We start from the raw sequence: 10043 nt of genomic DNA on the forward strand, positions 1-10043 counted from the left end.
CACCACTCGGGTTTGTCACTCACCGCAGCTGCACGGGAGCCGGGGTCCCTCCCCGCCCTCCGTGTCTCTGGGTCCCGTCCCGCTTTTGTCTTCCCCAGTTCGCACTCACGCACTTGTGAGGTTTCCTTCCCAGCGGACCCTGTCTCTTTCTCTTCCCAAACTCCTGTGGCTCAGTGTCCTATGACTTCAGGCCTTCTCTGTTTGAGAGATGAGTTCAGGCGAAATGTACAGTGCTCCCTACTTCTCCTCCATCTTGCCTCCCTCCAAAAATTCTCCTTTTCCTTTTAATGTTGAATAATTTTGGATTGTATCCTGGAAATATTACACTGTGAGACCTTGAGTCTGTCAATATCCTCTGGAGAATGTTGATTTTGTTTGTTTGTTTGTTTGTTTTAGCTGTCAGTTGACCTTTTAGTCCTAATCTATATTGTGTGAGGTGTGCTTTCAAATGTCAGCAGCCTTTTCAAAGCCTTTGCACTGTTTTTTTTGGGTCTGTACCATGTCTCTGCCATCTAGAAGCCAGTCTGGGACCCCATCGGTGGTATACACTGTACCTCAGTTCCTAAAGCCTTTGCTATGCTGCTTCACATCAGTGCTGCCTGTGCACAGATTTTTAAAAAAAAAATTTTTTTTTAATGTTTTATTTATTTCTGAGAGAAAGAGAGACAGTATGAGCAGGGGAGGGTCAGAGAGAGGGAGACACAGAATCTGAAACAGGCTCCAGACTCTGAGCTGGCTGTCAGCACAGAGCCCGACACGGGACTGGAACCCATGAACCGTGAGACCATGACCTGAGCTGAAGTCGGACGCTCAACCCACTGAGCCACCCAGGCACCCCACCCCTGTGGCTCATTTTTATGTGGAAGTACTTCTGCTGAACTTTTGGAAGAGGGCATGGTTCACACATCTTCCCTTCTGTTGTTTTTCTGTAATATTAAAAAATGTGGTTTCTTGCCTTCTGAGATTTACTATCTGTCAGAGCTAGCTCTGTCCTCCCACCATTTTTGTTGCTAGCTTCTATTTCCTTTGTCTCTTTTGTCTCACCTGGGTCAGTTTTGATCTCATTTCCAGCAACTTCTCTTCCGTGTGCGGTGTGTGCTGGAAAGAGGCTCTGGTCCATCAGTTCTGAGAGATTTGACTGCAAGCTTCTTGCTTTCATCCTCCTCCGGATTTGGAAGAGCCACTCTTTCCATTAATACCTGTTGGCTATTTTTACTTTCTTCCTTTGGGTCTGCCATTGCTTCCCTCTGCTTCCTCCTTCGCAGATGTTGATGCATGCAGCGCTTATCCAGGGATTTTCTTCACTTGCTTGTCAGGGTCGGTGGAGATACCTCATTACCCAGTTTTACTGTAAATGTTTTTCATGGATATTTACTTTGTTATCTATTGCTCTGCTGTTTTTTTTCTAATTCTTTTCATTTGGAAATGTGGAATTTGTAGTGGAGCTGACACCATAGCATATGTCTTCTAAACCCTGGTCCAATGCTTTGTTGTTGTTGTTGTTAACTGAAATTATTGTAGATTGATATGCAGTTTTAAGAAATAATAGGGATTTGTTGGACATTTTTCCACAATTTCCTCTAGTGGTAATGTTTTGTAAAATTACAGTGTAGGATCTCATCCCAAGTATTGCTGGCTACTTTAAAAGATTGAAATCATGCAAACATTTAGAGGAGAGTTAACAGCAATACTTCTCAAATGCTCCAAAAACCAGAAGAAAAAGGAACACTTTCTAATACATTATATAAAGTCACCATTACCCTGATACCAAAGTCAAACAAAGGTAACACAAGAAAATAAAATTACAGACCAACATTCTTTATAACTAAGGAAGCAAAAATTCTCAACAAAATACTAGCAAACCATATCCTACAGTACATGAAAAGTATTATACACCATGGCCATATGGGATTTATGCCAGGAATGCAAAGATAGTTTGCCATAAGAAGATTAATCAGGGGCGCCTGGGTGTCTCAGTCAGTTAAGCTTCCGATTTCAGCTCAGGTCATGATCTCACAGTTCATGGATTCAAGCCCCACATCAGGCTCTGTGCTGACAGCTCAGAGCGTGGAGCCTGCTTTGGATTCTGTGTCTCCCTCTCACTCTGCCCCTCCCCCACTCTCTCTCAAAAACAAATAAACATTAAAAGAAGAAAATTAATCAATGTAATACACCACATTAATAAAATGAATGAAAACCGCACAAAATAATGTCAATAGATGAATTAAACACCTTTTAATGATAAAAACACTAATAAATTTCGGAATAGAAGGGGGCATTTATGAAACTCACAGCTAACATCATACTCAATGGTGAAAACCTGAAAACTCCCCCCTCCCCCCGCTAAGATCAGGAACAAGAAAAAGATGCCCACTTTAACCACCGCTATTCAATACTGTATTGAAAGTTCTACCCAGAGCAAATAGGCAACATAAAGAAATAAAAGGCAGGAAGAAAAGAAAAGTAAGACAACCTGTATTTGCAGAGGATATGTTTCCATATATAGAAAATCCCATAGAATCCACAAAAACTATTAGAACTAACAAATTTAGCAACGTTGCAGTGTGTGATATCCAAAAATACCCATATTTATTATGTTTCTGCAAACTGGTAAAAACCAATCAGAAAAGGGGTTTAAGAGAACAATTCTATTAATAATAGCAACCAAAAGGGGCGCCTGGGTAGCTCAGTCGGTTAAGCATCTGACTTCAGCTCAGGTCATGATCTCACAGTTCGTGGGTTCGAGCCCCACGTTGGGCTCTGTGCTGACTGACAGCTGAGAGCCTGGAGCCTGTTTCAGATTCTGTGTCTCCCTTTCTCTGACCCTCCCTTGCTCAAGCTGTCTCTCTCTCTTTCTCTCTCAAAAATAAACAAAACATTAAAAAAAAAAAACCAATAGCAACCAAAAGAATAAAATACCTAGGAAAAATTTAACCCAGGAGGTGAAAGACTTCATGAAAAATGAAAAACATTGTCGAAAAAAATTAATAAGGATTTTTTAAAAATAAAGATTTAAAATAAATGAGATGACATCTCATGTTCATACATGGAAAGGATCAATATGGTTAAGATGGCAATATCTTCCAATGTGATCTACAGAATCAGTGCAATTCTCATCAAAATTCCAATGGGTTGTTGTTGTTTTTTTTGCAGAAATGGAATGCAAGTCTTCACATTCATATGCAACTTATAAGAAGCCTCAAATAGCTAAAACAACATTGAAGAAGAAAAATAAAGTAGGAGAACTCACAATTCCTAATTTCAAAACTTACTACAAAGCTACAGTAATCAAAACAGTGTGGTACTGGCATATAAGAATAGACATATAGGCCAATGGAAAGGAACTGAGTGTCCGGAAATAAACCATAACATCTATGGCAATAGTGCCAAGGACATTCAATGGAGACAAGATAGTCTTTTCAAGAAATAGTATTGGGACAGCTGGATAACTACATGCAAAACAGAAAAGTTGGACCCCTACTTCACTCTACACATAAAAATTAGCTGAACATGAATCAACTACCTACATAGAAGAACTAAAACTGTAAAACTCTTGAACAAAAACATAAGAGTAAAGTGTATGATCTCAAATTTGGCAATCGATTTGAAAATTGATATGAAAAGCACAAGCAACTTAAGAAATAATAGACATATTAGATTTAATAAAAACTAAAATCTTTTGTGCATCAAACACATTATCAAGAATATAACAGGATAACCTACAGAATGGGAGAGCATATTTGTATATCACACAAGGGGTTAAATATCTAGAATATGTAAAGCATCCTTAGAACTCAACAAAAAGAAGATAACTCAGTTTACAAAAGGACAAAGAATTTGAATAGACACTTCTCCAAAGAAGAACTACAAATGACCAATGAGCACATAAAGAGATGTTCAACATCATCAATCATTAGAAAATGCAAATCAAAACCACAGTGAGAAGAATAAGACAAGGATGTCCTCTCTCACCACTTTTTTTTTTAATTTTTTTTTTTTGATGTTTTATTTATTTCTAGGAGAGAGAGAGACAGCATGAGCAGGGGAGGGTCAGAGAGAGAGGGAGTCACAGACTGAAACAGGCTCCAGACTCTGAGCTGGCAGTCAGCACAGAGCCCGACGCGGGGCTCGAACCCACGAACCGTGAGATCATGACCTAAGCAAAGTCGGACGCTTAACCGACTAAGCCACCCAGGCGCCCCATCTCTCTCTCACCACTTTTATTCAACATAGCACTGGAGGTCCTAGCCGCAGCATTAGACAACAAAAGGAGGTGAAAGGCATCCGAATTGGTAAGGAAGAAAACCCTTTATATGCAGAAAACCTTAAAGACTGAAAAAAAAAAAAACCCAAAACCCAAAAAACTACTAGAACAGATAAAGGAACTCAGTAAAGTCACAAGATACCAAATCAATGTGCAGAAATCTTTTGCATTTCCATACACTGATAACGAAGCAGCAGAAAGAGAAATTAAGAAAACAATCCCATTTATGATTGTGCCAAAAGGAATAAGAGAGCATGGAATAAACCTAACCAAAGAAGTGAAAGACCTGCATTCTGAAAACTATAAAACATTGATGAAAGAAATTGGACATGACACAAAGAAATGGAAAGGCATTCCATGCTCATGGATTGGAAGAACAAATATTGTTAAAATGTAATCTACTGATTTGATGCAATTTCTCTCAAAATACCAATAGCATTTTTCACAGAACTAGAACAAAAAATCCTAAAATTTATATGAAACCACAAAGACTTTGAATAGCTAAAGCAATTTTGAAAAAGAAAAACTAAACTGGATATATCCCAATTCCAGACTTCAGGTTACGTTACAAAGTTCAAATAATCAAAACAGTATGGTACGGTCACAAAAATAGACACATAGATCAATGGAACATAATAGAAAACTCAGGAATAAACCAACAATTATATGGTCAATTAATCTTCAACAAAGCAGGACAGAATATCCAATGAGAAAAAGACTATCCCTTCAATAAATGGTGTTGGGGAAATTGGACAGCAACATGCAAAAAGAATGAAACTGGATCACTTTCTTTCTTTTTTAAATTTATATTTGAGAGAGAAAGAGTGTGAGTGGAGAAGAGGCAGAGGGAGGGGGGAATGGAAGATCTAAAGTAAGGTTTGTGCAGACAGCTTCCATGCTGACAGCCTGATGCAAGTCTCGAATTCACAAACCGTGAAATCATGACCTGAGCTGAAGTCAGGTGCTCAACTGACTGAGCCACTCAATCACCCTGAAACTGGACCACTTTCTTATACCATACACAAAAGTAAACTCAAAGTGGATTAAAGATGTGAGACCTGAAACTATGAAAATCCTAGAAGAGAGCACAGGCAGTAATTTCTCTGACATCATTCATAGCAACATTTTTCTAGATATGCCTCCTGAGGCAAGGGAAACAAAAGAAAAATTAAACTATCAGGACTATATCAAAATAAAAAGCTTCTGCACAACAAAGGAAACCATCAACAAAATTAAAAGACAGCCTACTGAATGGGAGAAGATATTTGCAATGACATATCCAACAAAGGGCTAGTATCCAAAATACATAAAGAATTTCTATAACTCAATACCAGAGAAACAAATAATCCTATTAAAAGTGAGCAGAAGACATGAATGCACATTTATCTAAAGAAGACATCCAGATGGCCAACAGACACATGAAAAGTACTCGACATCACTCATCATCAGGGAAATGTAAATCAAAACCACAATGAGATATCACTTCATACCTGTCAGAATGACTAAAATAAGAAACAAGGGCTAGTGAGGATGTGGATAAAAGGAACCCTTGTGCATTCTGGTGGGAATGCAAACTGGTACAAGTCACTGTGGGAAACAGGTTCCTCAAGAAATAAAAAATAGAACTACCTTATGATACAGTCATTGCACTACTGGGCATTTACCCAAAGAATATAAAAACACTAATTTAAAGGGGCACATTCAACCCTATGTTTATAGCAGCATTATTTACATAGCCAAATTGTGGAAGAAGCCCAAATGTCCATCAATAGATGAATGGATAAAGAAACTCTGATGTATATATACACAATGGAATATTATTCAGCCATAAAAAGAATGAAATCTTGCCATTTGCAAGTATAGTGCTAAGCAAAATAAGTTAAAGACAAATACTGTATGATTTCACTCATGTGTAGAATTTAAGAAGGAAAACAAATGAGCAAAGGAAAAATAGAGAGAGCCACAAACCAAGAAACAGAATCTTAGGGCACCTGGCTGGCTCAGTTGGTAGAGCATACAACTCTTTTTTCTTTTTTTTTCTTTCTTTCTTTTTTTTTTTTTTTACAAATAGTTTATTGTCAAGTTGGTTTCCATATAACACCCAGGAGCACACAACTCTTTTTTTTTTTTTTTTAATTTTCATTATTTATTTATTTTTATTTTTTTTACAAATAGTTTATTGTCAAATTAGTTTCCACATAACACCCAGAGGAGCACACAACTCTTGATCTCAAGGTTGTAAGTTCAAGCCCCATGTTGGATGTAGAGATTGCTTCAAAAAAATTTTTTATGTTTGTTTGTTTATTTATTTATTTATTTTAAGAGGAGGGGGAAGGGCAGAGAGTGGGAGACAGAGAATCCCAAGCAGGCTCCACACTAGCACAGAGCCTGATGCGGGGCTAGATCTCACGATTATGAGATCATGACCTCAGCCAAAATCAAGAGTTGGATCCTCAACCACCGGAGCCTTCCAGGTGTCCCCAAAATTAAATCTTTAAAAAAAGAGAAATAAACAGACTCTTAACTATAGAGAACAAATTGATGGTTACCAGAGGGAAGGTGTGTGTGTGGGGGGTGATGAATGAAATAGGTGATGGGGATTAAGGGGTGCACTTTTTTCCTTAAAGTTATTTATTTATTTTGAGAGAGAGAGGCAGAGAGAGAGAGCGAGAGAGAGAGCACGAAGGGCTAAGGGCTGAGAGAGAGGGAGAAAGAGAATCTTAAGCAGGTTCCACACCAGCAGTGAAGAGCCCAATGCAGGGCCTGAACTCATGAACTGTGAGATCAGGACCTGAGCCAAAACCAAGAGTCAGACGCTTAACTGACTGAGTTACCCATGTGCTCCAGAAGTGCACTTGTGATGAGCACTGGGTGATGTATGGAATTGTTGAATCACTATATTGTACACTTGAAACTAATATAACATTAGATTTTAACTATACTGGAATTAAAATGAAAACAAAACCACTATAAAATACTTCATTCCCACTAGGATGGTTATAATAGAAAGACAGATAATAAGAAATGTTGGTGGAGAAATTACCACTGTTCATACACTGCTGGTGTACAAGATGGTGCAGCTGCTGGAAAACACACCAGCTGTTCCTTAGAAGGTTAAACATAGAGTTATCATATGACCCAGTATTTCAACTCCCAAGTATATATTCAAGATAATCGAAAACATATGTCCATGCAAAGACTTGTGTACAAATGTTATGTAATAGCAGCATTATTCATAATAGCTAAAAAGTAGAAACAAGCCAAATGTCCATGAGTTGACTAACTGTAAACAAAAGCAGCATGTGCACTCAGTGGAGTATTACTTAGTCGTAAAAAGGAGTTCAGTACTAATACAACATGGGTGAAACTTGGAAACATTATGCTCAGAGGAAGAAGCCAGAAGAAAGAGGACTACATATTCTACAACTCCATTTATATGAAATGTCCAAAATAGGCAAATCTGTAGGGACAAAAAGTAGATTAGTGATTAGTGGTTGCCGGGACCTGGGGAGAAAATAGACTGGGTAGGAGGTTGCTTTCAGAGTGAGGAAAGTGCCCTGGAGTTAGAAAGTAGCTGGTGATAGTTACATAAATCTGTGAATATGGGAAAATCCACTGAACTGTACACTTTATTTATTTATTTATTTATTTATTTATTTATTTTAATTTATTTCTGAGAGAGAAAGAGAGACAGCATGAGCAGGGGAGGGTCAGAGAAAGAGGGAGACACAGAATCCGAAACAGGCTCCAGGCTCTGAGCTGGCTGTCAGCACAGAGCCCGACATGGGGCTCGAACCTAGAACTGTGAGATCATGACCTGAGCCGAAGTCGGACGTCCAGCCGACTGGGCCACCCAGGTGCCCCTGAACTGTTCACTTTAAATTGGTGAATTTTATGGCATGTGAGTGATATCTTGAGGGTAAACTTAGCCAACTTGTTGAGAAGGTCACACTGGCTGTGAGGAAAGCAGACCAGAGGTTGGGGTGAGAGATACCTTAACAATTGGACATGTAAAAAAGGCTTTTGAATTTACTCTACCCGTGCTGTGACCTGGACCATGTCCTAGAATAGAGTTCACTTTTTCAGTTACAGTGGTGGTAGCAGAGGGTGGAGGCCTTGTACTGCCCATGGTGCTGACCTCAAAGGGTTTGGTTTTATTAGCCTCCCTGGGAATCATTTCCCATAAGGGTTCTTACTCTTCTTCATCTTGGTCCTATGATCAGTGCTCCCAGAGCGTTGGGCCCCAAGACAGTTTCTCAGTGATAATGTGCATCTGATGCAATAGTTCACACACTTTTTAATAACTCCCATTGCTCTTGCCCCAGCCTGGCTTCACCACGTGAATTGAGCCTAAGTTTTGTACTCCGAGGAATGTCCCTTCCCTTAAGGCCAATCCTCTGTGTGTTCTTGGTCTGAGAGAGGTCAGGAGAAGAATAGAGCTGTGGGAGAAGGGCGCCCTGGAAGGTGGAGGCTCTGAGTCCCCTTGGCCACTTTGGGCCAAAGGTAGATGATGGCCCCAGTGTCCTTCCCATGGACAAGTCAGCACTGAAGAGGCTCCTGCAAAGCCTATTGTAAGAGAAGCATGGGGTGGAGGGAAAGTGTGGGGCAAGAATGCTGGGGCCATGGGATTGGGGGAACAGTCGATTTTACCTGGAACTACGACTTTGGTCTGTACTGGCTTATGTGTTGTGTAGAATTTAGGACAGAGGGTGGGAGGGAGTGCAGAATATAGACACAGCTGGTTTCTCCCCCACCTCCCACACACATGCTCCAGCTTCTTCCCACACCTAGAAGAAAACACACCAGGTCTTTCTCTCACACTTCCCACCCTCTAATGTTTCCCTTTAAATCTCCTTTCCCACCCACTCCAAGTTTCCATTCCTTCTCTATTGCTATACCTCCATCCTCCCTTCTCCTAAGTTTTGTGTTAATAAAACCTATTAATACTTGCAAGATGACCCCAGACTAGATTCACCTCCATTTTTGGAACTACTTTTTCTCCCTCCCCTCCTTTCTTTCAGTCCTGTGTGGATGGATTTCCTAAGAGCAAGATGGATGGGCAACAAGTTTGAGCAACAACAGAAAAGGGTCTGGAATTCTTCTTTTTATTTTTATTTATTTATTTATTTATTTTATTCCCATCTAAATCTATTCTCTTTGCATGTAAGTGGAAGAATCATTTCCAAAGATCTTTACGAGTTTGTGGTAAGCATTCTGGCCATGCTAAGATGATGCTTTTGTAAATGTGGTGATGCTGAGAATTAGGATTTTGGGTTCCTTTCAAATTCCCTTGAACTGAACTCTTTCATTCGGTGGCGGGCAGCAACTTCCTCTCTTCTCACCTCCCACAGTGGTCGGGGCCCATGCCAGCACTCAGCCCACCATCAAGCCGCCAAGCATTCTTTTGGGAACCATCTACGAGAAAGGCTATGTGCGCCTTAAAGAACTATGTAGCACTTGACATATCAGACTCGCACTGAAATTACAAACACAAGCGAGGAAACAGGACCATACTCATGGAAAAATACCAGTCCATGGTAATGTTATGGAATAGCTAATTACTCTTGGGTCTTGAAGGAAGGGTGGGATTCAGATAGGTGAAGATGGGAAGGCAATCCAGGTAGGGCACCACCCTGATGAAATGCCCTGACGCCTAAAGAACTGAGGAAGAGATCAGTTTGGTTGAAGCCCAGGGTCCTCAGTAGGGAGCAAGTAGGAAGAGAATAGTAGTCAGGAGTGCAGATTCTGTGACTAATCAGACATGGGTCAGAGTTCCAGA

This window comes from Hyaena hyaena, unplaced genomic scaffold (assembly GCF_003009895.1).
Source record: "Hyaena hyaena isolate Hyena2069 unplaced genomic scaffold, ASM300989v1 scaffold_189, whole genome shotgun sequence".
Lineage (NCBI taxonomy): Eukaryota > Metazoa > Chordata > Mammalia > Carnivora > Hyaenidae > Hyaena > Hyaena hyaena.